General features: G+C 48.3%; 1 protein-coding gene and 1 long non-coding RNA gene across 3 annotated transcripts in view; both read left to right on the top strand.

Annotated features, from left to right (window-relative positions):
• Positions 1-24,210, top strand: part of LOC141172531 (uncharacterized) — a 49,646-nt gene extending 25,436 nt beyond the window's left edge. The window contains exon 3 of one of the 2 annotated variants that reach the window (XR_012252483.1): positions 19,600-24,210. This is a non-coding gene — a long non-coding RNA (uncharacterized lncRNA). Of the gene's footprint in view, positions 1-19,571 lie in introns of both variants that reach the window. The other variant, XR_012252482.1, reaches the window with a different exon arrangement.
• TMEM278 (transmembrane protein 278) overlaps positions 1-26,735 on the top strand; it is a 161,083-nt gene that overhangs the window by 56,324 nt on the left and 78,024 nt on the right. The gene's annotated exons all lie outside the window — the stretch shown is intronic.

Here is a 26,735-nt window from a genome sequence, read left to right as displayed (position 1 = left end):
CTGGGGAGAGCAATTATGGGGATGGTGGGGCTGGGGAGAGAAATGATGGGGCTGATGGAGCTGGAGAGAGCAATGATGGGGATGGTGGGGCTGGGGAAAGTAATGATGGGGCTGTGGAGAGCAATGATGTGGATGGTGGGGCTGGGGAGAGCAATGATGGGGATGATGGGGCTGGGGAGAGCAATGATGGGGCTGAAGGGGCTGGGGAAAGCAATGATGGGGCTGATGGAGCTGAGGAGAGCAATGACGGGGATGGTGGGGCTGGGGAAAGCAATGATGGGGCTGATGGGGCTGGGGAGAGCAATGATGGGGCTGATGGGGCTGGGGAGAGCAATGATGGGGATGGTGGGACTGGGGAGAGCAATGATGGGGATGGTGGCAATGGGGATAGCAATGATGGGGCTGGAGAGAGCAATGATGGGGTGCTAGGAGAGAGCAATGATGAGGGTGCTGGGAGAGAGCAATGATGGGGGTTTCACTTTGCATGTACTGCAAAGCCTTGTATATTTTCCGTGTGCACATAGCCTTACAGTTAATTGGGGAGAGTCACAGAGACTGAATAATTTATATTATTGGACGGCAGAGATTATAGTTAATGGGGGGCACAGTGCTGCTGATCACTTTGTATTTTGATTACTAAGTGGCTAATAGTATATTAATGGTGGGGTACATATCTGTATTCAGGGGCGCAGTGTGGGGGAGACACAAGTATATATACAATATATGTGACCTTGCTATTTTTAGGGCTGTACTGATCATGGTGACAAGATGAGTCGTGGCTGGGAGATGTCGACATGAAGGTCTGACCAGATGGAGAAGAAGCAGCAGAAACCAACTCTGATCAGATGACACATCAGCGGTGAGTGCCTGGATGTAAATATTATTCTGTATCTGCACTGTGTGACTTGTGATAATGTTGTCTGTAAAATCCCTTAGGCTGCATTCTCACATTTGTGTGAAATGTCCGTGTGCTGCCAGAATTTTTTATCGCATGGTCCACGGACTCGTAGAGTTTTATGGATACATAACACATCCATGAAAATCACGGATCTGAGAATGAGATCTGTGAGGGTCAGAGACTGTTCTGTTCTGATCCGATTTTGAGGATCAGAATAGGACATGCTCAATGCGTCTGTAACAGTGGGCAGCACACCGACACTGCACACAGATGCAGGAATGTAGCCGTATTATGTATAGCATACTCAGTATATAGTGTACTCACTTATTATGTATAGCGCCGTCCTTAGTTATATAGTTTCACCTTTTTTTATGTATAACACCCTCCCGTATTACGTATCATCCTCTCTAGCTCTAAGGGGTCACAGTTGGGGGATCATACTGTGTTGGGGGTCACCATACTTTGCCTTGGGAGTGGTGGTGGGGTACAGTAGGGACATTATACTGCGCATGAGGAGGAATTCACCATGGGGGTATCATACTGTGTTTGGGGGACACTTTTGTTGGCATGACACTTTATGGGGCAATGAAAGAGGGATCTAGGACTACAGCAGGGGGAAAATTACTATGTAACAGATGGAAAGTTGTGAGATCTGCTCTTGTGTGACCACAACAATTATTTACATCTTTTTTTTTGGGGGGGGGGGCAATTAGAACTTCTCCTATGGGGCCCCATGATTCCTATGTACGCCCCTGCCCCCATCAGTATTTAAGTAGACAGAAACAATTCCCTGCTCTCTCCTTCCTATGTTTGTCAGTCATCAGACAAATTCGTGTCATATAAGTGACGAGTTGTATCTGGAATCAGATGGCAGTGTGGAGTATTTCTTTGTATTGTTCATGTTGCTATATCCCATTAATAGCATTGTCCAGTTTTGTTTTGGATGGTTTGTAAATTACTTTCAGCTATGTGGTATTAGGGTATTGAGGTTGAATGTCACTTTTTTGTTATTTCTTAGAAGAGTTTTTTTTTATCATCTCTATGTACACATCAATAAGAGGACCTGTCACTGATAAAGAAAAAAAGGTCAATTTGTGTTTTATTTTATTCTCAGTGCTTCCCGGAGTATTCCATATTTTATTTTTTTTAAATCCGACATACGGTTCCAGAGATAAGGACCTTTTTATTCAGTATTCATTTTTATGGTCTTTTTCAAGGGGGCGTGGCTGACAGGATCCTCAGGGGCGTGTCTTTAGGCTGCTCTGCATAATTATTTTGTCCGCCACTCTAAAGGCACCAAATAAAAATGCCCTTATCTCCGGAACCATAAGGCGGATTTAAAAAAAACAAAAAGCAGAATACTCAGGGGAGCAATGGGAAAAGAATAAGAACAGGAACTATCCACTTTTGACCTAGTGACAGGTCCACTTTAAAAATTAATCTTAACAGAAGCCAGACATTTGCCGTTAGTGTCCAATGAAATTACCCCCTCGTAATACATTGCTTTAATTAGTTTGTTTATTAAAACCATTTCCAGAGTCAGTGTCTGAGCGGAAGTTTCTTGGTTAATTCTATAATGCAATGCATCTATCATAACTATAATTATTATGCCTCAAAATAGTTTTTTTTTTTTGCTAGATGAATTTGCAGCTGTAACGTGGAGCATTGTAATAAGGAGAGTAATGATTATGATTACGGCGGAAAATATAACTTTGCTGTACATAAATTCTATTCTGGGAACCTTGAAACACATTGAAACATGAAGGATATGATACAGGGGAGCCATTCACATGCCATTCTCAAGGTCAGTCCACATTATGGACTATTAATACTGGTAATGTAAAGGTTACAGCAGGTTTCCTGTCTATAGCACAATGGGAGCTTGACCTTTATGTGTAGGAATGAGTTCTCGGTTCTTTTTCTTTTCAACACAAAGAACATTAATCTCAATTAAGCGGACCTAATTTGTGCGGACATCTCATTTTCACAGTTAAACATTCAATGTAAATGCTAAACCTGGTGATATTGACGTGGAAATTAGATGTTGCATCCTAACTTGTTTTCCTAGTTGGCTAAAGTGATTATCCAGGATTACAAAAAGTTCTATTTTTTTTCCAAGAACAGTGCCACACCTGTCCCAGGCTGTATGTGGTACTGCAGCTAATCCCCAGTTATTTCAATAACTTAGAGCTGCAATACCAGAAGTTATCCTGGCTTAAATTTTGAGAACATACAGTACAGTCCAAAAGTTTGGACACACCTTCTCATTTAAAGATTTTTCTGTATTTTCATGGCTATGAAAATTGTACATTGACACTGAAGGCATCAAAACTATGAATTAACACATGTGGAATTATATACTTAACAAAAAAGTGTGAAACAACTGAAAATATGTCTTATATTCTAGGTTCTTCAAAGTAGCCACCTTTTGCTTTGATGACTGCTTTGCACACTCTTGGCATTCTCTTGATGAGCTTCAAGAGGTAGTCACCAGAAATGATTTTCACCTCACAGGTGTGCCCTGTCAAGTTTAATAAGTGGGATTTCTTGCCTTATAAATGGGGTTGGGACCATCAGTTGTGTTGTGCAGAAGTCTGGTTGATACACAGCTGATAGTCCTACTGAATAGACTGTTAGCAGCTTTTTTCTTGCCATAATACAAATTCTAAGTAAAGAAAAATGAGTGGCCATCATTACTTTAAGAAATGAAGGTCTGTCAGTGCTCAAAATTGGGAAAACTTTGAAATTGTCCCCAAGTGCAGTTGCAAAAGCCATCAAGTGCTACAAAGAAACTGGCTCACATGAGGACCGCCCCAGGAAAGGAAGACCAAGAGTCACATCTGCTTCTGAGGATAAGTTTATCCGAGTCACCAGCCTCAGAAATCGCAGGTTAACAGCAGCTCAGATTAGAGACCAGGTCAATGCCACACAGAGTTCTAACAGCAGACACATCTCTACAACAACTGTTAAGAGGAGACTTTGTGCAGCAGGCCTTCATGGTAAAATAGCTGCTAGGAAACCACTGCTAAGGACAGGCAACAAGCAGAAGAGACTTGTTTGGGCTAAAGAACCCAAGGAATGGACATTAGACCAGTGGAAATCTGTGCTTTGGTCTGATGAGTCCAAATTTGAGATCTTTGGTTCCAACCACCGTGTCTTTGTGCGACGCAGAAAAGGTGAACGGATGGACTCTACATGCCTGGTTCCCACCGTGAAACAAGGAGGAGGAGGTGTGATGGTGTGGGGGTGCTTTGCTGGTGACACTGTTGGGGATTTATTCAAAATTGAAGGCATACTGAACCAGCATGGCTACCACAGCATCTTGCAGCGGTATGCTATTCCATCCGGTTTGCGTTTAGTTGGACCATCATTTATTTTTCAACAGGACAATGACCCCAAGCACACCTCCAGGCTGTGTAAGGGCTATTTGACCAAGAAGGAGAGTGATGGGGTGCTACGCCAGATGACCTAGCCTCCACAGTTACCAGACCTGATGGTTTGGGGTGAGCTGGTCCGCAGAGTGAAGGCAAAAGGGCCAACAAGTGCTAAGTATCTCTGGTAACCCCTTCAAGATTATTGGAAGACCATTTCCGGTGACTACCTCTTGAAGCTCTTCAAGAGAATGCCAAGAGTGTGCAAAGCAGTCATCAAAGCAAAAGGTGGCTACTTTGAAGAACTTAGAATATAAGACATATTTTCAGTTGTTTCACACTTTTTTGTTAAGTATATAATTCCACATGTGTTAATTCATAGTTTTGATGCCTTCAGTGTGAATGTACAATTTTCATAGTCATGAAAAGACAGAAAAATCTTTAAATGAGAAGGTGTTTCCAAACTTTTGGTCAGTACTGTATGTAATAGTACACATGTAGATATGTCTTTTCCATAGAAATATCAATTATTGTCGATCAATCGTGCTGTTAAAAGCCATCATTATGGCTGACGAGATTTGTGAATGCCACTCGGAGTGGCGATCACAACAGCTATTGATGCATATCACAGACGTTCATAAGAATCATCTGTTTGCAAAAGCTATGCCAAGAGGAACAATCATCAGATCCTGGACAATTATTTTTCATTGCATGTAAAGGTGCCTTAAAGGGAATCCAACGCTAGGTTTTTCCACCTAATCTGATAGCAGCATAATTTAGAGACAGAGACCCTGATTCCAGCGATGTGTCACTTACTGGGCTGCATGCTGTAGTTTTGATGAAATCACTATTTTAGCAGCAGGAGGACTAGAGGACTAGTAGACCTGCTGCTATCTATTCTTCCATTGTTATGGGCTCACCTTGTGAGGTGGCTCCTCTAAGCCCAGGGCTGGATGGACACAGGGATCCTGGGTGTTGATGCAGCAGCAGAAAGGCCTTTATGGAGTAAGGAGCGAGCACTGGAGACCGCAGGCACACAGGACACCGGAAAGCAGGTATGGAACAAGGACTAGAATAAGCACTGGATGCCGCAGGCAGACAAGACACAGAGAAGCAGGTGCTAGAAGCATTGGAGGCCGCAGGCAGACAGGACATAGAAAAGCAGGTGCTACAAGCATTGGAGGCTGCAGGCAGACAGGATACAGAAAAGCAGGTACTAGCTAGAAGCACTGGATGTTGTAGGCAGACAGGACACAGAAAAGAAGGTGCTAGCTAGAAGCACTGGAGGCCACAGGAAGACAGGACCCAGAAAAGCAGGTGCTAGATAGAAGCGCTCGAGGCCGCAGGCAGACAGGACACAGAAAAGCAGGTGCTAGCTAGAAGCACTGGAGGCCACAGGCAGACAGGACACAGAAAAGCAGGTGCTAGCTAGAAGCACTGGAGGCTGCAGGCAGACAGGACACAGAAAAGCCGGTGCTAGCTAGAAGCACTGGAGGCCGCAGGCAGACAGGACACAGAAAAGCAGGTGCTAGCTAGAAGCACTGGAGGCCGCAGGCAGACAGGACACAGAAAAGCAAGTGCTAGCTAGAAGCACTGGTGGCCGCAGGCAGACAGGACACAAAAAAGCAAGTGCTAGCTGGAAGCACTGGAGGCTGCAGGCAGACAGGACACAGAAAAGCAGGTGCTAGCTAGAAGCACTGGAGGCTGCTGGCAGACAGGACACAGAAAAGAAGGTGCTAGCTAGAAGCACTGGAGGCTGCAGGCTGACAGGACACAGAAAAGCTGGTGCTAGCTAGAAGCACTGGAGGCTGCAGGCAGACAGGACACAGAGAAGCAGGTGCTAGCTAGAAGCACTGGAGGCCGCAGGCAGACAGGACACAGAAAAGCAGGTGCTAGCTAGAAGCACTGGAGGCCGCAGGCAGACAGGACACAGAAAATCAGGTGCTAGCTAGAAGCACTGGAGGACACAGGCAGACAGGACACAGAAAATCAGGTGCTAGATAGAAGAACTGGAGGCCGCAGGCAGACAGGACACAGAAAAGCAGGTGCTAGCTAGAAGCACTGGAGACCGCAGGCAGACAGGACACAGAAAAGTAAGTGCTAGCTAAAAGCACTGGAGGCTGCAGGCAGACAGGACACAGAAAAGCAGGTGCTATCTAGAAGCACTGGAGGCCGCAGGCAGACTGAACACAGAAAATCAGGTGCTAGCTAAAAGCACTGGAGGCCACAGGCAGACAGGACACAGAAAAGCAGGTGCTAGCTAGAAGCAGTGGAGGCCGCAGGCAGACAGGAAACAGAAAAGCAGGTGCTAGCCAGAAGTACTGGAGGCCGCAGGCAGACAGGACATAGAAAAGCAGGTGCTAGCTAGAAGCACTGGAGACCGCAGGCAGACAGGACACAGAAAAGCAGGTGCTAGCTAGAAGAACTGGAGGCCACAGGCAGACAGGAAACAGAAAAGCAGGTGCTAGCTAGAAGCACGGGAGACCGCAGGCAGACAGGACACAGAAAAGCAGGTGCTAGCTAGAAGAACTGTAGGCCGCAGGCAGAGAGGACACAGAAAAGCAGGTGCTGGCTAGAAGAACTGGAAGCCGCAGGCAGACAGGATACAGAAAAGCAGATACTAGCTAGAAGCACTGGAGGCTGCAGGCAGACAGGACACAGAAGAGGAGGTGCTAGCTAGAGGCACTGGAGGCCACAGGCAGACAGGACACAGAAAAGCAGGTGCTAGCTGGAAGAACTGGAGGCCGCAGGCAGACAGGACACAGAAAAGCAGGTGCTAGCTAAAAGCACTGGAGGCTGCAGGCAGACAGGACACAGAAAAGCAGGTGCTAGCTAGAAGCACTGGAGGCCACAGGCAGACAGTACACAGAAAGCAGGTGCTAGCTAGAAGCACTGGAGACCGCAGACAGACAGGACACAGAAAAGCAGGTGCTAGCTAGAAGAACTGGAGGCCGCAGGCAGACAGGACACAGAAAAGCAGGTGCTAGCTAGAAGCACTGGAGACCGCAGGCAGACAGGACACAAAAAAGCAGGTGCTAGCTAGAAGAACAGGAGGCCTCAGGCAGACAGGACACTGAAAAGCAGGTGCTAGCCTAAAGCACTGGAGGCTGCAGGCAGACAGGACACAGAAAAGCAGGTGCTAGCTAGAAGCACTGGAGGCTACAGGCAGACAGGACAAAGAAAAGCAGGTGCTAGCTAGAAGAACTGGAGGCCGCAGGCAGACAGGACACAGAAAAGCAGGTGCTAGCTAGAAGCACTGGAGACCGCAGGCAGACAGGACACAGAAAAGCAGGTGCTAGCTAGAAGAACTGGAGGCCGCAGGCAGACAGGACACAGAAATGTAGCACCCTGAGGATTCGGCTGCTACAGGGGTATTGCACCTCAACCCAGAGGTGTGATATTCCACTCCCGGGTAAGGAAGGAGTGTGGAACTGAGCTCAGATAGACTGCATGCACTACATACATCCCATTCCAGAGGAGCAGGCCGACGGTACTCCCACTTAGAAATGTGCAGGTACAACCGAGCCTGTTCCTGGCTGGAGTGGGAGGGGGGTGGTACATCCCATGTAGTGTAGGGGCAGATAGGGGGAGCAGTCTGGGTAGTGATAGGAGCTCATTGGGTGCTGGTCACCTGAGCTCACACATAGAGGGATATATAAGGAGGGCACCAACTTAGATCAGGGTCAGACGCTGAGAACAAGTCAGTTGGAGAGGAGAGAGAAGGAAACAGCAGCCCTGGAGAGAGAGAGAGAGGAGAAAGAGAGAGAAAGACCCAGAGGGGGAAGACTGAAGGGACCCAAGAACCCAAATTAGAACACCGGGTGAGGAGTCAGCATCAGGGTACCGGAACCCAAGCTGGTGGGGGTAAAGACATTCCCCAGCCAGAGACCGGAGACCGTGGGCAGTGTCTGTCACGGTCACCCACCACATTCACCCCGAAGGCACACCACGTGGAGGGTCAGGGAACCCAAGGCCAAGGGTGTCCCAAAAGAAGGCCCGAGGGAGCTGGACCTAGGTGAATCCCTGGTGGGGACGGCTGAAGAAAGGACAGAGGGAGAGCTCAGGGCCACGCTCCGGACTTGTTTGGGGGTTGGCCGGATCCAGGACCTGGTGGATGCAGCACGGCTCGGGTGGTCACTAACAGCTGGAGTGACCGAAACATCAGCAGTAAGTAAACTCCCTTAACTGCATAACCCGAGTCTGTCTTCATTGTCGGCTGCACCGCACCACCACAACCCCCATCCTCTGCGCCTGTCCCCTCTGAGGCTATACCCCTCCCGTTGGGGGTTATCCCACCAAGCTGCACATCCACCATCAGCCTCAGCGGACCCTGCTGCAGCGGCGGCCACAGTGACCGCATCACAACGGGTGGCGTAGTCGACACAAAAGAACTCTTATAACATCAGTAAGGACTGCCACATAACACTTAGCTTGACGCCCTGGGCACGGGACCGGGTCACAGCCGCTCGGAGACTACAACCCCCCATCTGATCCGGTGCCGGGTATTCCCCTCAAAAAGGAATATGTCCCAGGGGGCGCGTCAACTTTGGCGTAGTCGGCAGGATTACGTGCCCGCAACACCCGGGTACTGCGTGCCTGAAGAAAAGTGCAAGTTTACCTCAGAAAGAAGACTCCTGCCGGTTCCGGAGGGTCCACGCCATCGGACTCCATCACCAGTCGTTTCCCGCCGATTGTCCGCCATTTCCAGCTTGTTCCCGCCATCTGCAGAGTTTCCCGCCACTGGGAAGCGATTCCCGCCAAAACCGCAGATTTCCCGCCTTGGAAGAGCAGCGGACGCCATTATAGGCGTGCCAAAGGAGGGCAGGAGGCCACCTCCCATCGTGGGCCAGGACAGAAAATGGCGCCAAAAGTGGAAGCCGCCCCCACCAACAGAGACTGTGATGCTGGAGGTGTCTGTCAGCGTGAAAGAACTCCCCCTGGAGCTGACAGTCACCGAGTTGCCCCGGGACCGCCCTCTAAGTGGGAGGAGACGAAAGAAAAGAGAAAAGATGGGTGTCGCTTGGAGGAGTCTAGAACGAGCGCACCCGGAGGCAAGGTGTCCAGAGCGAGAGCACCCGGAGTCGACGAGAGGAAGAGTAGACCCGGGAATGGAGAGGCAGCAGCGCAGCACCGGCCCGCTGGCCAGGAGCCTGCAAAAGGAAGAAAGAGGAGAGCAGAGCAGCACCGACCCGATGGTCAGGAGCCTGCTGGAGTCAACAACCCCGCTAGGCTTAGCGGAGATCCTGGCGCAGCTTCCCCGAGATCGGGAGTGCGCGCGGAGTGCCCTGGAGGGCCTCGCGGGAAGGATGGCCCGAGTGCAGAGGGAGATCCTGGCGGAGTGGGGCCGGGAGATGGCCCAGCAAGCTGGAACCCGTCCACGGAACCCGCTCCCTTGGAAGAAGACACCGACTGCCTCTGCGGATGACGCGGGAGGACCCAAGGCCGGAGACGGCGCAGAAGAGGGAGCGAGACGCATGGCAGCAGGTAAGGGGGACGCCTATACCCCATACCGGAAGACCGCTTATCTGCCCCAGCTCCCCGTCGCAGAGCCCGAAGGTCCCCCGGCCGTACCCGAGACCGCCATGACACCGCCACCGACTAGGCCCCGACCGGAAGCCGCCGTCGCGACCCCGGTGACGTCACGCGTCGTGACCCGGAGCGTGGCGAAGGAAGAGGAGCCTCCGGCCTGGTCGCAGGGCCTAGCGTTTCCGGGCGCCGCATCCCCAGCAGAGCCATCTACCTCCGCGGAGCCTCCGGCCTGGTCGCAAGGCCAGGTAGCCCAGGGCGCCGCCGTGTTAACAGTTCCATTTACCTTCCAGATGCCCCCGGCCTGGCCGCAAGGCCTGGGTAACCTGGGCGCCCCCACCATCGCGCCCGCACCCGAAACACCAAGGGTGCCATATCTGGGAGAGGACCCCTTCAGCCAGCTAGCGTGGCCGGACGGGCGGCCTTTCATCTGGCCCGAAGAATTCTTGGAACTGGAGCGACAAAAGAAGTTAGGTCCCCTGTGTGAGCCCCTGATCCCGGCTCCAAAGCCCGTGACTCGGGTCTCGCCTCCACTAGAAGAAGCCCAATTCGTGTGGGACCCCACGGGAGAAGATTTGATGGGGTTCACCGGAGAGACTCGGGCAGCTGCAGCTGAACGCACAGAGTGTTGCCGTCAACAGCTGGCAGAGTTTAAGAGAGAACGGGAGGAGAGGCGGGTCAGAGAGCAATGGGCCCAGACCCGCAGCGCGGAGCAAAAGAGTCGGACCAGAAGGGACCCCTGTGCAGCAAATCGTCCCCGTACCATCGGGACGGTAATAAAGTTTAATGCGCAGCATGGGTGGGGCTTCATAAAGGACCGGAACACCATGGGTGACGTCTTCGTTACCCGACGGGACGTCGAGTCCCACCTGCCAGAGGGTCACAAAGGCCGTGACCTCTACGTCGGTGACGAGGTAACGTTCACCCGGCACAAGTGTGCCAAGGGACCTTACGCCCTCCACGTGCATCGCCTGACAGAGAAGGAGTTGCGGTGTAGGGAGGAGGAGCCAGAAGACCCGGACGGGTTCAAGGCTAGAAGGTACTATGACTGAGATAGTACAAAGGACTGTATATAGTTACCTGTCGGGGTACCCAAGTAACCGTGGCTGCTTTAAAGTTTAGTCCCCGTTGGGACCAGTGAACAGTTTAACCCGTGTGTCCCCTACCCAAACCAGGCTGAGGACTGTGAGCAGCCATCCCTTTCCCTTTACTTGGCCGGGGACTGAGAACGGCCAAATTCCCCTGTACATAGTTGCGCTTTCTAAGGCGCCCCCTACTGGTTTTATGAGAAACTGCTTTTCTGTCGCACTTTACCTGGTCACGAGTTGCACGGTGACCAGAGGAGGAAGAAAGAAAGAGACGACGAGAATGTTATTTATATATATATATTTACTGTTTTATATAATGTTTTATATGGTTATGTTTATGAAAAAAAAAAAAAAAATTGTTGTTTTTGTGGTGTTTTGTCTTACAGCCCGAGGACGTGCTGTGATTTACCAGGGGGGAATGTAGCACCCTGAGGATTCGGCTGCTACAGGGGTATTGCACCTCAACCCAGAGGTGTGATATTCCACTCCCGGGTAAGGAAGGAGTGTGGAACTGAGCTCAGATAGACTGCATGCACTACATACATCCCATTCCAGAGGAGCAGGCCGACGGTACTCCCACTTAGAAATGTGCAGGTACAACCGAGCCTGTTCCTGGCTGGAGTGGGAGGGGGGTGGTACATCCCATGTAGTGTAGGGGCAGATAGGGGGAGCAGTCTGGGTAGTGATAGGAGCTCATTGGGTGCTGGTCACCTGAGCTCACACATAGAGGGATATATAAGGAGGGCACCAACTTAGATCAGGGTCAGACGCTGAGAACAAGTCAGTTGGAGAGGAGAGAGAAGGAAACAGCAGCCCTGGAGAGAGAGAGAGAGGAGAAAGAGAGAGAAAGACCCAGAGGGGGAAGACTGAAGGGACCCAAGAACCCAAATTAGAACACCGGGTGAGGAGTCAGCATCAGGGTACCGGAACCCAAGCTGGTGGGGGTAAAGACATTCCCCAGCCAGAGACCGGAGACCGTGGGCAGTGTCTGTCACGGTCACCCACCACATTCACCCCGAAGGCACACCACGTGGAGGGTCAGGGAACCCAAGGCCAAGGGTGTCCCAAAAGAAGGCCCGAGGGAGCTGGACCTAGGTGAATCCCTGGTGGGGACGGCTGAAGAAAGGACAGAGGGAGAGCTCAGGGCCACGCTCCGGACTTGTTTGGGGGTTGGCCGGATCCAGGACCTGGTGGATGCAGCACGGCTCGGGTGGTCACTAACAGCTGGAGTGACCGAAACATCAGCAGTAAGTAAACTCCATTAACTGCATAACCCGAGTCTGTCTTCATTGTCGGCTGCACCGCACCACCACAACCCCCATCCTCTGCGCCTGTCCCCTCTGAGGCTATACCCCTCCCGTTGGGGGTTATCCCACCAAGCTGCACATCCACCATCAGCCTCAGCGGACCCTGCTGCAGCGGCGGCCACAGTGACCGCATCACAACGGGTGGCGTAGTCGACACAAAAGAACTCTTATAACATCAGTAAGGACTGCCACATAACACTTAGCTTGACGCCCTGGGCACGGGACCGGGTCACAGCCGCTCGGAGACTACAACCCCCCATCTGATCCGGTGCCGGGTATTCCCCTCAAAAAGGAATATGTCCCAGGGGGCGCGTCAGAAAAGCAGGTGCTAGCTAGAAGAACTGGAGGCCGCAGGCAGACAGGACACAGAAAAGCAGGTGCTAGCTAGATGCACTGGAGACCGCAGGCAGACAGGACACAGAAAAGCAAGTGCTAGCTAAAAGCACTGGAGGCTGCAGGCAGACAGGACACAGAAAAGCAGGTGCTAGCTAGAAGCACTGGAGACCGCAGGCAGACAGGACACAGAAAAGCAGGTGCCAGCTAGAAGCACTGGAGGCCGCAGGCAGAGAGGACACAGAAAAGCAGGTGCTAGCTAGAAGCACTGGAGACCGCAGGCAGACAGGACACAGAAAAGCATGTGCTAGCTAGAAGCACTGGAGGCCGCAGGCAGACAGGACACAGAAAAGCAGGTGCTAGCTAGAAGCACTGGAGGCCGCAGGCAGACAGGACACAGAAAAGCAGGTGCTAGCTAGAAGCACTGGAGGACACAGGCAGACAGGACACAGAAAATCAGGTGCTAGATAGAAGAACTGGAGGCCGCAGGCAGGCATGACACAGAAAAGCAGGTGCTAGCTAGAAGCACTGGAGACCGCAGGCAGACAGGACACAGAAAAGTAGGTGCTAGCTAAAAGCACTGGAGGCTGCAGGCAGACAGGACACAGAAAAGCAGGTGCTAGCTAGAAGCACTGGAGGCCGCAGGCAGACAGGATACAGAAAAGCAGGTGCTAGATAGAAGAACTGGAGGCTGCAGGCAGACAGGACACAGAAAAGCAGGTGCTAGCTAGAAGCACTGGAGACCGCAGTCAGACCACACACAGAAAAGCAGATGCTAGCTAAAAGCACTGGAGGCTGCAGGCAGACAGGACACAGAAAAGCAGGTGCTATCTAGAAGCACTGGAGGCCGCAGGCAGACTGGACTCAGAAAATCAGGTGCTAGCTAAAAGCACTGGAGGCCACAGGCAGACAGGACACAGAAAAGCAGGTGCTAGCTAGAAGCACTGGAGGCCGCAGGCAGACAGGAAACAGAAAAGCAGGTGCTAGCCAGAAGCACTGGAGGCCGCAGGCAGACAGGACATAGAAAAGCAGGTGCTAGCTAGAAGCACTGGAGACCGCAGGCAGACAGGACACAGAAAAGCAGGTGCTAGCTAGAAGAACTGGAGGCCACAGGCAGACAGGACACAGAAAAGCAGGTGCTAGCTAGAAGCACGGGAGACCGCAGGCAGACAGGACACAGAAAAGCAGGTGCTAGCTAGAAGAACTGTAGGCCGCAGGCAGAGAGGACACAGAAAAGCAGGTGCTGGCTAGAAGAACTGGAGGCCGCAGGCAGACAGGATACAGAAAAGCAGATACTAGCTAGAAGCACTGGAGGCTGCAGGCAGACAGGACACAGAAGAGGAGGTGCTAGTTAGAGGCACTGGAGGCCGCAGGCAGACAGGACACAGAAAAGCAGGTGCTAGCTAGAAGAACTGGAGGCCGCAGGCAGACAGGACACAGAAAAGCAGGTGCTAGCTAAAAGCACTGGAGGCTGCAGGCAGACAGGACACAGAAAAGCAGGTGCTAGCTAGAAGCACTGGAGGCCGCAGGCAGACAGGACACAGAAAAGCAGGTGCTAGCTAGAAGCACTGGAGACCACAGGCAGACAGGACACAGAAAAGCAGGTGCTAGCTAGAAGAACGGGAGGCCGCAGGCAGACAGGACACAGAAAAGCAGGTGCTAGCTAGAAGCACTGGAGACCGCAGGCAGACAGGACACAGAAAAGCAGGTGCTAGCTAGAAGAACTGGAGGCCGCAGGCAGACAGGACACAGAAAAGCAGGTGCTAGCTAAAAGCACTGGAGGCTGCAGGCAGACAGGACACAGAAAAGCAGGTGCTAGCTAGAAGCACTGGAGGCCGCAGGCAGACAGGACACAGAAAAGCAGGTGCTAGCTAGAAGAACTGGAGGTCGCAGGCAGACAGGACACAGAAAAGCAGGTGCTAGCTAGAAGCACTGGAGACCGCAGGCAGACAGGACACAGAAAAGCAGGTGCTAGCTAGAAGAACTGGAGGCCGCAGGCAGACAGGACACAGAAAAGCAGTTGCTGGCTAAAAGCACTGGAGGCTGCAGGCAGACAGGACACAAAAAAGCAGGTGCTAGCTAGAAGCACTGGAGGCCGCAGGCAGACAGGACACAGAAAAGCAGGTGCTAGCTAGAAGCACTGGAGGCTGCAGGCAGACAGGACAAAGAAAAGCAGGTGCTAGGTAGAAGAACTGGAGGCCGCAGGCAGACAGGACACAGAAAAGCAGGTGCTAGCTAGAAGCACTGGAGACCGCAGGCAGACAGGACACAGAAAAGCAGGTGCTAGCTAGAAGAACTGGAGGCCGCAGGCAGACAGGACACAGAAAAGCAGGTGCTAGCTAAAAGCACTGGAGGCTGCAGGCAGACAGGACACAGAAAAGCAGGTGCTAGCTAGAAGCACTGGAGGCCGCAGGCAGACAGAACACAGAAAAGCAGGTGCTAGCTAGAAGAACTAGAGGTCGCAGGCAGACAGGACACAGAAAAGCAGGTGCTAGCTAGAAGCACTGGAGACCGCAGGCAGACAGGACACAGAAAAGCAGGTGCTAGCTAGAAGAACTGGAGACCGCAGGCAGACAGGACACAGAAAAGCAGTTGCTGGCTAAAAGCACTGGAGGCTGCAGGCAGACAGGACACAAAAAAGCAGGTGCTAGCTAGAAGCACTGGAGGCCGCAGGCAGACAGGACACAGAAAAGCAGGTGCTAGCTAGAAGCACTGGAGGCTGCAGGCAGACAGGACAAAGAAAAGCAGGTGCTAGGTAGAAGAACTGGAGGCCCTAGGCAGACAGGACACAGAAAAGCAGGTGCTAGCTAGAAGCACTGGAGACCGCAGGCAGACAGGACACAGAAAAGCAGGTGCTAGCTAGAAGAACTGGAGGCCACAAGCAGACAGGACACAGAAAAGCAGGTGCTAGCTAGAAGAACTGGAGGCCGCAGGCAGACAGGACACAGAAAAGCAGTTGCTGGCTAAAAGCACTGGAGGCTGCAGGCAGACAGGACACAGAAAAGCAGGTGCTAGCTAGAAGCACTGGAGGCCGCAGGCAGACAGGACACAGAAAAGCAGGTGCTAGCTAGAAGCACTGGAGGCTGCAGGCAGACAGGACAAAGAAAAGCAGGTGCTAGGTAGAAGAACTGGAGGCCGCAGGCAGACAGGACACAGAAAAGCAGGTGCTAGCTAGAAGCACTGGAGACCGCAGGCAGACAGGACACAGAAAAGCAGGTGCTAGCTAGAAGCACTGGAGGCCGCAGGCAGACAGGACACAGAAAAGCAGGTGCTAGCTAGAAGAACTGGAGTCCGCAGGCAGACAGGACACAGAAAAGCAGGTGCTAGCTAGATGCACTGGAGACCGCAGGCAGACAGGACACAGAAAAGCAAGTGCTAGCTAAAAGCACTGGAGGCTGCAGGCAGACAGGACACAGAAAAGCAGGTGCTAGCTAGAAGCACTGGAGACCGCAGGCAGACAGGACACAGAAAAGCAGGTGCCAGCTAGAAGCACTGGAGGCCGCAGGCAGACAGGACACAGAAAAGCAGGTGCTAGCTAGAAGCACTGGAGGCTGAAGGCAGACAGGACACAGAAACACAGGTGCTAGCTAGAAGCACGGGAGACCGCAGGCAGACAGGACACAGAAAAGCATGTGCTAGCTGGAAGAACTGGAGACCGCAGGCAGACAGGACACAGAAAAGCAGGTGCTAGCTAAAAGCACTGGAGTCTGCAGGCAGACAGGACACAGAAAAGCAGGTGCTAGCTAGAAGCACTGGAGGCCGCAGGCAGACAGGACACAGAAAAGCAGGTGCTAGAAGCATTGGAGGCCGCAGGCAGATAGGACATAGAAAAGCAGGTACTAGAAGCACTGGAGGCTGCAGGCAGACAAGAGACTGGGAAACTGGTATGGAGCAGGTAGTGGTGCACAATCAAACTAAGAGTCTTAATATCAAGACACAGGTTTGTGTCCTGGTGGGTCTTTTATAAGTGTGGTGCCTCGGCAGGGATGCTGCAGTCACGGTACTGGTGCACGGCGGTGCGAGTGGTGGTATGGTCCGACCGGGGGCGCGCGCCAGTCTTTATCAATTGTGGGAGGGTTAATAAAAAAATAAAAAGGTTTGTGACGCCAGTTGGGATGTTCGGCCTGGTATGGCCGGGCACTGATGAGGGCTCTTGGGAGTTTGGTGGTGATGAGCAGTGCCAGATGATTAACCCTTCCAAACCAGGGCTGGCTCCCAGGGGAGATAGAGCAGGAATGGTGCAGCAGGAAATAATCAGCTTGAGACAGAGTGATAACCAGTTTGTACCGTTTACTGGAATCCTGCACACAGCTCCAACAGCTTCTGTACAGTCCACATACAGGGGTTTGGACAGCCCTGCATGGTGAGGGTTCAGTTTCTCTGCTGTGAGGTTGTGTAGCCTTCTTGCTGCTAATTTTACCTCTGTTAGATGATTCCTTGGATCCCCAGGGATTCAAGGTAAACAGTTACTGGATCTGTAATCCCTTCCAGTGAGCAGGCAACATGAATCCAGTCAGAACACTCACTTACTACTGCAGCAGTGTCTCTGTGACTCCATGTGGTTGCTGAGCTCCTGGGAAAACACTTCACTGCTCGTTATATGAAGACTGAGCAGACTCACAGTTTAGCACAGACTCTGGAAGTCTCTGTGCTCTACGGACTGAGACCCTGCCTTGAGCAGCTTAAACAGGCAGAGAGCAGACTTCTCTCTCTTGCACAGTAAACTCCATGATGCTGCTTTTCCCTCACACACTACAAACTACAACTAAGCACCTCCTCCCCTCTAAGGGATTGTGCACAGATTCCTGATTTGGCAGAAGTGCAAAATCCTCCAGTAAGGGATCGAGTAACAATATATGTAGGTAATTAAAACAGCAGAGAACTTATCCCTCACCATTGCTGCCGCCGCGGAAATGCATTAAAACAGCTTGTTAAGAGGTGTGGGATGTATCCCAATGATAATCCACATTATCATTGCGGAAAAATCCACAGCGCAACAAATTTGGGCGTGATTTCGCAGCGAAATCGCGCCCTTTGACTTCCATTGAACCACATAATATCCGCATGTATACATACGTTATACAATGCGATTCAATGCACGGATGGTACCCGGGTCTGGGGAACCCGGGTACCAGCGTACCTGCAAGTAAAAAGAGAATTATAAAGTAAAAAATAAAAAAAATTATTCATACTCACCTCTCTGGCGGCCGCCGGTCTCCTCCCGGCCTCGTCCTCTCTCCTCGGCGGCCCGCAGTGTACTGGCAGGACCTGCGGTGACGTCATTTAGTCAGCTGATGGTCACGCGACCGCCGATGTCAGCAGTCGCGTGACCTGTCACATGACTAAATGACGTCACCGCAGGTCCTTTTGGACCATCGCGGGACGTACAACAGACCGGACACACCGGAGAAAACACAGGGGGCCATCGGAAGGTATGTGTTCATTTTTTATTTTAAATTCTTTTTTTTACAGGTACTATGGTACCCGGGTTTGGAGGAGAGTCTCCTCTTCTCCAACCCGGGTACCATCCGCACATTGAATCGCTTAATATCCGCATGGGCACATGTGCCCATGCGAATATTATGCGATTCAATGCAAGTCAATGGCGGCAATTACGCTGCGTGTCCGCAAAATTAATGGACATGCTGAGTATTTTTCAGCAATGATAATCTGCAGCGGAAATTTCTGCAGCATTTGCACAGCACATGCGGATTATCATTGGGGACCATGGGGCACGTATTACCAAGCATTTTTTAAGCGTTTTCACTGCGGAAATTCCATGGCAAAAACTCTTGAAAAACACATAGTGGGCAAGCAGCCTGAATCATGGGAATAAGGCCACGCTCACACCTTCAGTATTTGGTCAGTATTTTACATCAGTATTTGTAATCCAAAACCAGGAGTGGAACAATCAGAGGAAAAGTATAATAGAAACACGTCACCACACTTCTGTATTTTTCACCCAATCCTGGTTTTGGCTTACAAATATGGAGGTAAAATACTGACTAAATACTGAATGTGTGAACTTGCCCTTACTCTAAACCTCAGGTTTGCTCTGTTTGTTTTAATAAAAAAAATGTTTGCATTTGTTGACTTTGCACATGGACAACCTTACAGCTCTGTTCCTCAGGGCATTACTACTGTATGTGTGCCACTATGTCCTGCAGGCTCCATGCACACAACTATTCATGTCCATAGTGCATCAATCCTATTGTGTTATGATTTTACCTTCTATTCATCTCCTTTTTAGGGACTGTCATTTTTCCTACCATCACAAGCACTTGGCTGTAAATGATTTTGCATGTGTTCATTTTTTTGTCTTTAGATCCCATAGAAAAATAGCAAATCTGAACAATAGCTTTGGCTTTTTGGGAGGGAAATTAACTAAAAAAAAGAAAATATGAAATATGTTAGGTCCTTTCATATTGTCGCGATTCCTCCTCTCAGTCTGATGAGTGGCATCTGAGCCATCCAATCTGAGGCTTAGGTATGCTGAGCTGTCAGTGTGATGAGTGACAGTCCAGTCGCCCAATCAGGGTCGGAGTGTGCTGGGTTTCCTGCTGGTGTCTCGTGTTTGGAATGATTCCCAGGCTATGTAGCTGGCTGGCTGTCTCTTGTCGCTGCCAGTTGTACCTCTGACCAGTTTGGTGTGTGTTTGCTCTGTGCTTTGAGTTTGAGTATTTTGATCTTTTGTTGACCGACCTTGGATTTGCCTTTGACCATTCATTTGCCTAGTCCCTTTGTCTTGATCCACTTCCTTCTTGGAATTCTGATCCCGGACTGTGATCTGACTACGCCATTGCCTCACCCCTCTCTTTATGACATACCCTCCAGACTTTTGACCTCGAACTCCCTGACTTCCCCACCTCACGGCGCGTCCATAAGTAGTGACTAGCGTCACAGATGTAATTGTTTGTTTCATGTTCTTCTTTCTTGGGTAGGCATGGTTCCCCATGGAAATCAGGGGGATGAACATGAATGAAAAAATGAAATCACTCAAAAAAAGCATTTTTCAAGTGTTCTTGTCAATTGTTATCTTTAATTACAGGAGTAACTCCCCTGCTTCTCTCTGACAGCAATCTGTACCTAACAATTACATTGTGACAAGCCGCTCACTACAACAGCTACATGGAGGGAAGGATGATGTGCTTGTCTGAGTGTGATGCTGACGGCTTCCCTTTGTGTGTCTCGCCCCAGCTTGTCAGGACGGCTGATAGACTAAACACTAACAGCGAGAGCTCTTCTCATCTTTTTATTCATCATTGCAAAATCACTACCCCCCGCTATAGAACAGGGGCTCGGCCGTGTAAATTTGCATCACAATGACTTGCGGAAAGCATAAGCCTCATAAAAGAACATCATCACCGACAGATGGGAAGATCATGTACCCAGCAGAGTCTAAAATCAACTTTGATCAAGAGTTTCATGTAATTTCTTCATATGTTTCATTACAATTTACATGACTTTGCAGAAGGATATAATTTTTGGCAGCGATGCCTTCGGAAAGTGTATGGAGTGGATGGATGAAAAATACTCCTTGAGGCAAAATTATATACTTGTTCTTTTATCATCATTTATCATCACAAGCTGGAATCAACACTTATAGAACTAATATTAATTGGTCTATAAACAACTCACCAAGCTATGTAATAGTGGAGGACTTGCCAAATAACCACAGAAGCTGGAATACGATCATGGTCACTATTTATACAAATCTTTTAGGTTACGATTCCACTTAAAAACTGAATATTCTGTTACGGCTCACTTAGATTCTCTAAGCTGTAGGTCACAGACCGAAAGTGATGGCACAGCAGGCAAGACTTACCAGATAGCTCATGGATTAGGGGGTATTCAGGACAGCACGGAGACCAGAGGGGCAGGAATAACCAGAATACACAAATCCAGGAGCGTAAATATACAAAGGAACTGTAGCTGTATAGTCAGTCCAAGACATGCGGCAAACACATGATTAAAGACAATGTTGAATGCTATCAACAGACAGATGGTCTTTGTTTGCAATCTGCAAACCAATGGTTAACTACACTGTGTGCAGAATTATTAGGCAAATGAGTATTTTGATCACATGATACTTTTTAGACATGTTGTCCTACTCCAAGCTGCATAGGCTTAAGAGCCAACTACCAATTAAGTAAATCTGGTGATGTGCATCTCTGTAATGAGGAGGGGTGTTGACTAATGACATCAACACCCTATATAAGGTGTGCTTAATTATTAGGCAACTTCCTTTCCTTTGGCAAAATGGGTCAGAAGAGAAATTTGACGGGCTCTGAAAAGTCCAAAATTGTGAGATGTCTTGCAGAGGGATGCAGCAGTCTTGAAATTTCCAAACTTTTGAAGCGTGATCACCGAACAATCAAGCGTTTCATGGCAAATAGCCAACCGGGTCAGAAGAAGCGTGTTGGCCAAAAAAGGCGCAAAATAACTGCCCATGAATTGAGGAAAATCAAGCGTGAAGCTGACAAGATGCCATTCGCCACCAGTTTTGCCATATTTCAGAGCTGCAACGTTACTGGAGTATCAAAAAAGCACATGCGATACTCAAGGACATGGCCAAGGTAAGGAAGGCTGAAAAAGAACCACCTTTGAACAAGAAACATAAGATAAAACGTCAAGAATGGGCCAAGAAATATCTTAAGACTGATTTTTCAAAGGTTTTATGGACTGATGAAATGAGAGACACTCTTGATGGGCCAGATAGATGGGCCAGAGGCTGGATCAGTAAAGGGCAGAGAGCTCCACTCCGACTCAGATGCCAGGAAGGTGGAGGTGGGGTACTGGTATGGGCAGGTATCATCAAAGATGAACTTGTGGGACCTTTTCGGGTTGGGGATGGATTGAAGCTCAGCTCCCAGACCTACTGCCAGTTTCTGGAAGACAACTTCTTCAAGCAGTGGTACAGGAAGAAGTCGGTATCGTTCAAGAATAACATGATTTTCATGCAGGACAATGCTCCATCACATGCATCCAACTATTCCACAGCGTGGCTGGCCAGTAAAGGTCTAAAAGAAGAAAAAATAATGACATGGCCCCCTTGTTCACCTGATCTGAACCCCATAGAGAACCTGTGGTCCATCATAAAATGTGAGATCTACAGGGAGGGAAAACAGTACACCTCTCGGAACAGTGTCTGGGAGGCTGTGGTGGCTGCTGCACGCAATGCTGATTGAAAACAGATCAAGCAACTGACAGAATCTATGGATGGAAGGCTGTTGAGTGTCATCATGAAGAAAGGTGGCTATATTGATCACTAATTTTTTTGGTTTTTGTTTTTGCATGTCAGAAATGTTTATTTCTAAATTTTGTGCACTGATATTGGTTTACCTGGTGAAAATAAACAAGTGAGATGGGATTATATTTGGTTTTTATTAAGTTGCCTAATAATTCTGCACAGTAATAGTTACCTGCACAAACAGATATCCTCCTAAGATAGCCAAATCTAAAAAAAAATCACTCCAACTTCCAAAAATATTAAACTTGGATATTTATGAGTCTTTTGGGTTGATTGAGAACATAGTTGTTGATCAATAATAAAAATAATCCTCTAAAATACAACTTGCCTAATAATTCTGCATACAGTGTAGGCCTCAGTGATCAACAGACAAAATGAATATTTTCAAACAAGAATCAAACTGTTGCAACAGCATTGTAGTGTGAACATCACCAGGGAAGAGTTTGATATGCTTACAGTAGACAAAGGGTTAACTGCAGGTCTGAACCAGGAAGTATTTGCAGATAGTTGATAAACAAAAAGGAGTTTACTGAAGAGATGATAAGCCAGCTGAGAGAAATGAATGGTGAGACTAACTCCAGAAGCACATGGTAACTATTTCAATGCTACGGAATACTCAGATACCTAGTGCGACCTTGGTGATTATGTCACTTAATAAAACCTAATGTGGACTACAGCAAAGAAAGGTGGCCATAGCAGAAGGGAGCAGGGCCAGGCGTCTATGCCGGGATAGGTGATTAACATATACACATAACTTCTGAGGTTTTTTTTATCTGTGCAGGTAGGCTTTAAACCAGCTACTGGCACCATTCGTGAATGCTACCATTGCTAAAATAAACCCTGGTTGCAGTTGTGTCCATAGCTATTGACCTATTTGTGACTGGGCTCTTTCTGTCTTCCCTCTCCCTGTTGCGGGCTACCTCCTTGGGCCTATCAACCAACCTGTGCATGCTCCTGACCACTTTGAGGTCAGCTGCTTCTGATCTTCTCCCGCTCTTCCTGTTGCTAAACTATTGCACTACAACGTTTCTGTAGAAATGTGTTATGTGAATCGCCATGTATAGATTTAGGACATAAGGTAGTGTGCACTACGGAATAAGCGTAGGATAAGACAGAGTGTTATGAGCATTGTAAGTGTATAGAAATGTAATACATAGTGTTTGTGAGGGAGATCTTCCCAGCTACATATTGTAGGGGCAGATCTAGTTAAAGTTTGGGACCAGCTCATAGTGGGAGGGGTAAGTCTCAGTAAAAATAGACTGCTTCTTGATAGTTGGTCAGATAGGGAGTTTGTTAATTAAGGTGACAGAGTCAAGTTCAAGATGCTCTGGGCTGATAGCAAAAATGAGAACCTAATGTTCTGGGCCTTTTAAAATCCCCTGCATGCAGACATTCCTGCAACGTCCGAGCTTAAGGATCAATACAGGTGCTACGGAGAGCATCTCATTCCCTGGCGTATAGAGGAAAATGGACTGCATGTGGGAGTAATGGAACTCAGGTGTACTGCGGAACTGGACTGGGAATCCCTGGGGCTGACAGGATCAGTGAGCGTAGGGATAGTCCGTCAAGAATGGCTAGAAATAATGAAAATGTACTATATTAAAGAAACAAGAAATGACAAGTGTTGTACCCGTAACTTGAACTATTCAGTAAACTTCTGTGTGTTGAAATGAACTGGGTGTCCACTGAGTTATATGCGGCGACTCCTGAAGATGGAGGCCTGGAGAAAGTGGAGGCTTGCGGCCTTCAGACAGTGAGGGTAACGCACCCCACACATGCCGGAACATTGGGACTGGTACATGATTTTTCTGTAAAGTGCCCAGGTGTCATAGAGCAGCAACTCGCCCACGGCTACCGCCTTCAACCACTTCAAAGCGGCACCATAGGGCGATTCCCAAAATCAGTGCACTCTCTGTATAATGCAAAATAGAACAGGCTCTACAGAGCTCCTCTTATTTTGTAACTAGATGGCAAAAACAATCTTGTTGATACGACCAGTTTCACACTTACAGGTGGCAGCTGTGCTGTGTGTGTGAACAAAAGAAGATTTTCAAGCTGAAATTGACTTCTATGGGCAAAAGCCACTGCATTAATAGACATTCATGAACTTCTAGCCATATATAGTTCTCCTCGTAATGCAACTGTGAATACAGATATACAGATGAATATCAGGAAACTGAAGAAGAAGACGAAGGCTGTTCATTGCGAGGAGTCGAAATTGCTGACCGAGGGAGTGCTACTCTTTTTTTTGGTCATGCTCGGACACCCGCTGCTTGTAACACTGTGATTCTATTGAAAAAAAAACAGGATTTAATAGTTATGAAGCATCCGATTTACAGTCCTAGCTTGTCTGTCCTCACAACTAAGGAAACAACCTGTGTGGCTTATTCTTCTAGTCTGATAAAAACATCAAAAACACATCTGAACTTGACTTTATGAGCAGAATTCATCTTTTTACCTGTAGGGATTTGGTTCCTTGGTCTCCCACTCAGAGGGAATCTGTCACCAGGATTTTGCCACCCAATCTGAGAGAAGTATGATGTAGAGGCAGAGACGCTGATTCCAGTGATGTGTCACTTACTGGGCAGCTTGCTATTGTTTGCTGTTAGCAGCAGATTATCACTAGAGGACTAGTAAACCTGCTGCCTTGTAGTCGTCTATATTCATGAGCTCTGTTTAACCCTGCCCTCACCACTGATTGGCAGCTTTCTGCCTATGCACAGTGTACACAAAAAGTTGCCAATCAGTGTTGTAGGCGGGGTTATACAGAGCTCAACATTTAGAGAGTTGCTAGATCTGAAGTGGAGAAAACAGGGATTTCATCAAAACCGCAGCAAGCAACCCAATATGTGACACATCGCTGGAATCAGGGTCTCTGTCCCTATATTATGCTGCTGTCAGATGGGGTGGCAAAAATCTGGTGACAGATTCTCTTTCAATATGTGACTCAGTAAAGAATGTTATTTTGTAGAAAATAGACAAAATGTGTGTTTACTAGCAAATTCTAGCAATCTCATCCCCCCAAAAAATTGGATATATTTTATAAAAATGTTCTCAAACCTCACTAAACTTAGTGAGAAATAATCTATAACTTCCTCTTTTTTTTTCAAGTAACAGTGTTTTTATTCTCATGGGCATTGTTCGCCCAAAGTACATGGATCCACAGAGTCTCCACGTGCCACTGTAGCGTGTCCATGTGCATGACTTTACCATATGAACGAGCACTATCAATCCTGCGTTTTGACATAGTTTTGATGCAGGTAATAATGTGAAAGCATTAAAATAATCACATTCTGGAAAATATCATAAAAGGGAGAACATAGATGGCTTATGTAATCAATTGGGCAGCAGCAGAAAAACAGAAATTGTACCATCCTGAAGATTAATAATGTGATTTAAAGGCCTTTTCTCATTTGGATCTATCAGCAATAATAAGAATTCAATAATTCTTGCTGGGTGTTTTTTAGCTGTGAAATTCTTGTGTCTCGTGTGTCCTTTCTATTAGCACAGCCTGAGATTTTTCCAAAAGGTTTGGTATCGATCCCTAGTTGGGTATGCATTGTGTTTAGTCCTGGTGAGGGTGTACTAATAAACTTATAGAAAGTATGATCTGGTATACACAGCAGGTCGCAAACTGCTCACTGAAAAGTTGCCTGTTCATATGTACAGGAACCTGTAGTGTCTCTGTGGAAATCATCCATTTATGGTCATTATGTAAGATGAGGACTCGGACAATCCTTTCTCAATCCATATGTTTTCCTCCAGTAAAATAACACCTATACTCACCTGTTCCAGTGGTGTCAGGACTGGCTCTCCCGGGGATCGCGTGACAGTATTACGTCATGCAATCTCCGTGGTCAAACAGCGGCCGCTTCACTCTCCCCGCCTTTGGAAAAATCACATACATTCAGAGCTGCCGATGGATTGATGATGCCAACTTGTAAAGCACAACATAGAGTACAGCATAGGTCGGCAACAATAGGGTAATAAAGCATAGCCCGGCCCAAAAGCTGAGACGGGTGTAAAACATTAAGTTATTCAACATTATGATTAAATAATTCCACCAGTCAGGACTAATTCTACCTATTTTGCTGCTTGACGCGAAAATATAAATGACGATTGTGATGAAAATTGGAAAGATAAGCGCAATACGATCCTATCCAAGTTAAAAACGAAAAGTAAAGCAAACTTTATGCTCAACTTCAAGGGTTGTTAAAGGCACAACCCCTGTGATCGCTGGAGAATTCAGCTGCTGCCGACCCACAGAAGGAGATAAAATGTTCAACTTGAGAAAGTGGAGACAAACCCGCGCTGCCAATGATAAAGGATGCAGTGTAAAAACTGTGGAGACATCAATGGGGTTCTCATTTGTCTGTCAACGCGTTTTGAAGCTTTTATTTTTGTGTTGATTTTTTACCAATTTTTTGTTTTGAAATGAAGGCAGGGGCAACATCTATATTTTCACATGTGCAACTGGAGAAAGTAGAGATAACTCAATTGTAAATGATTTCAGTTTTTTTTTTCACTGTCCTTCTGTCTCTATTTATGCATGTGCATGAAGTTCTGTGAAAAAAAAGAACCTCATTCTATTTTGCCATAAAAAAACGCTGATGCAAATTATGGTGCGTTTTTAATGCGTTTTTTTCCGGCATTTTTTTCACCACCCATTATTTCCTATGGGTGAAAAAAACGCTGAAAGAAGTGACATGCTCTATTTTCCAAAAACCCAACCAAGGCACAAAATACACAGCAAACAAAAAACATGATGTATGAACAGAGAATTTTGGTTTCTCATACACTTTGCTGGTACTGCAAAACGCAGCTGAAAATTTGCATAAAAATCTACAGCAAAAAAACGTTGAAAAAAAACAACATGTGTGAACATAGCCTAATACCGGTGATAGGCAGGAGAGTTGTTAAATGACTAGCGCCATTTCTCTCCTGGAGCGTCACAATCCTTCC

This window comes from Phyllobates terribilis, unplaced genomic scaffold, assembly GCF_046119375.1.
Source record: "Phyllobates terribilis strain yellow unplaced genomic scaffold, ASM4611937v1 Scaffold_12__6_contigs__length_324123572, whole genome shotgun sequence".
NCBI classification, from domain to species: Eukaryota; Metazoa; Chordata; class Amphibia; order Anura; family Dendrobatidae; genus Phyllobates; species Phyllobates terribilis.
The sequence above is the reverse complement of the archived record's forward strand: the minus strand, read 5'-3'. Positions and strand labels throughout refer to the sequence as shown.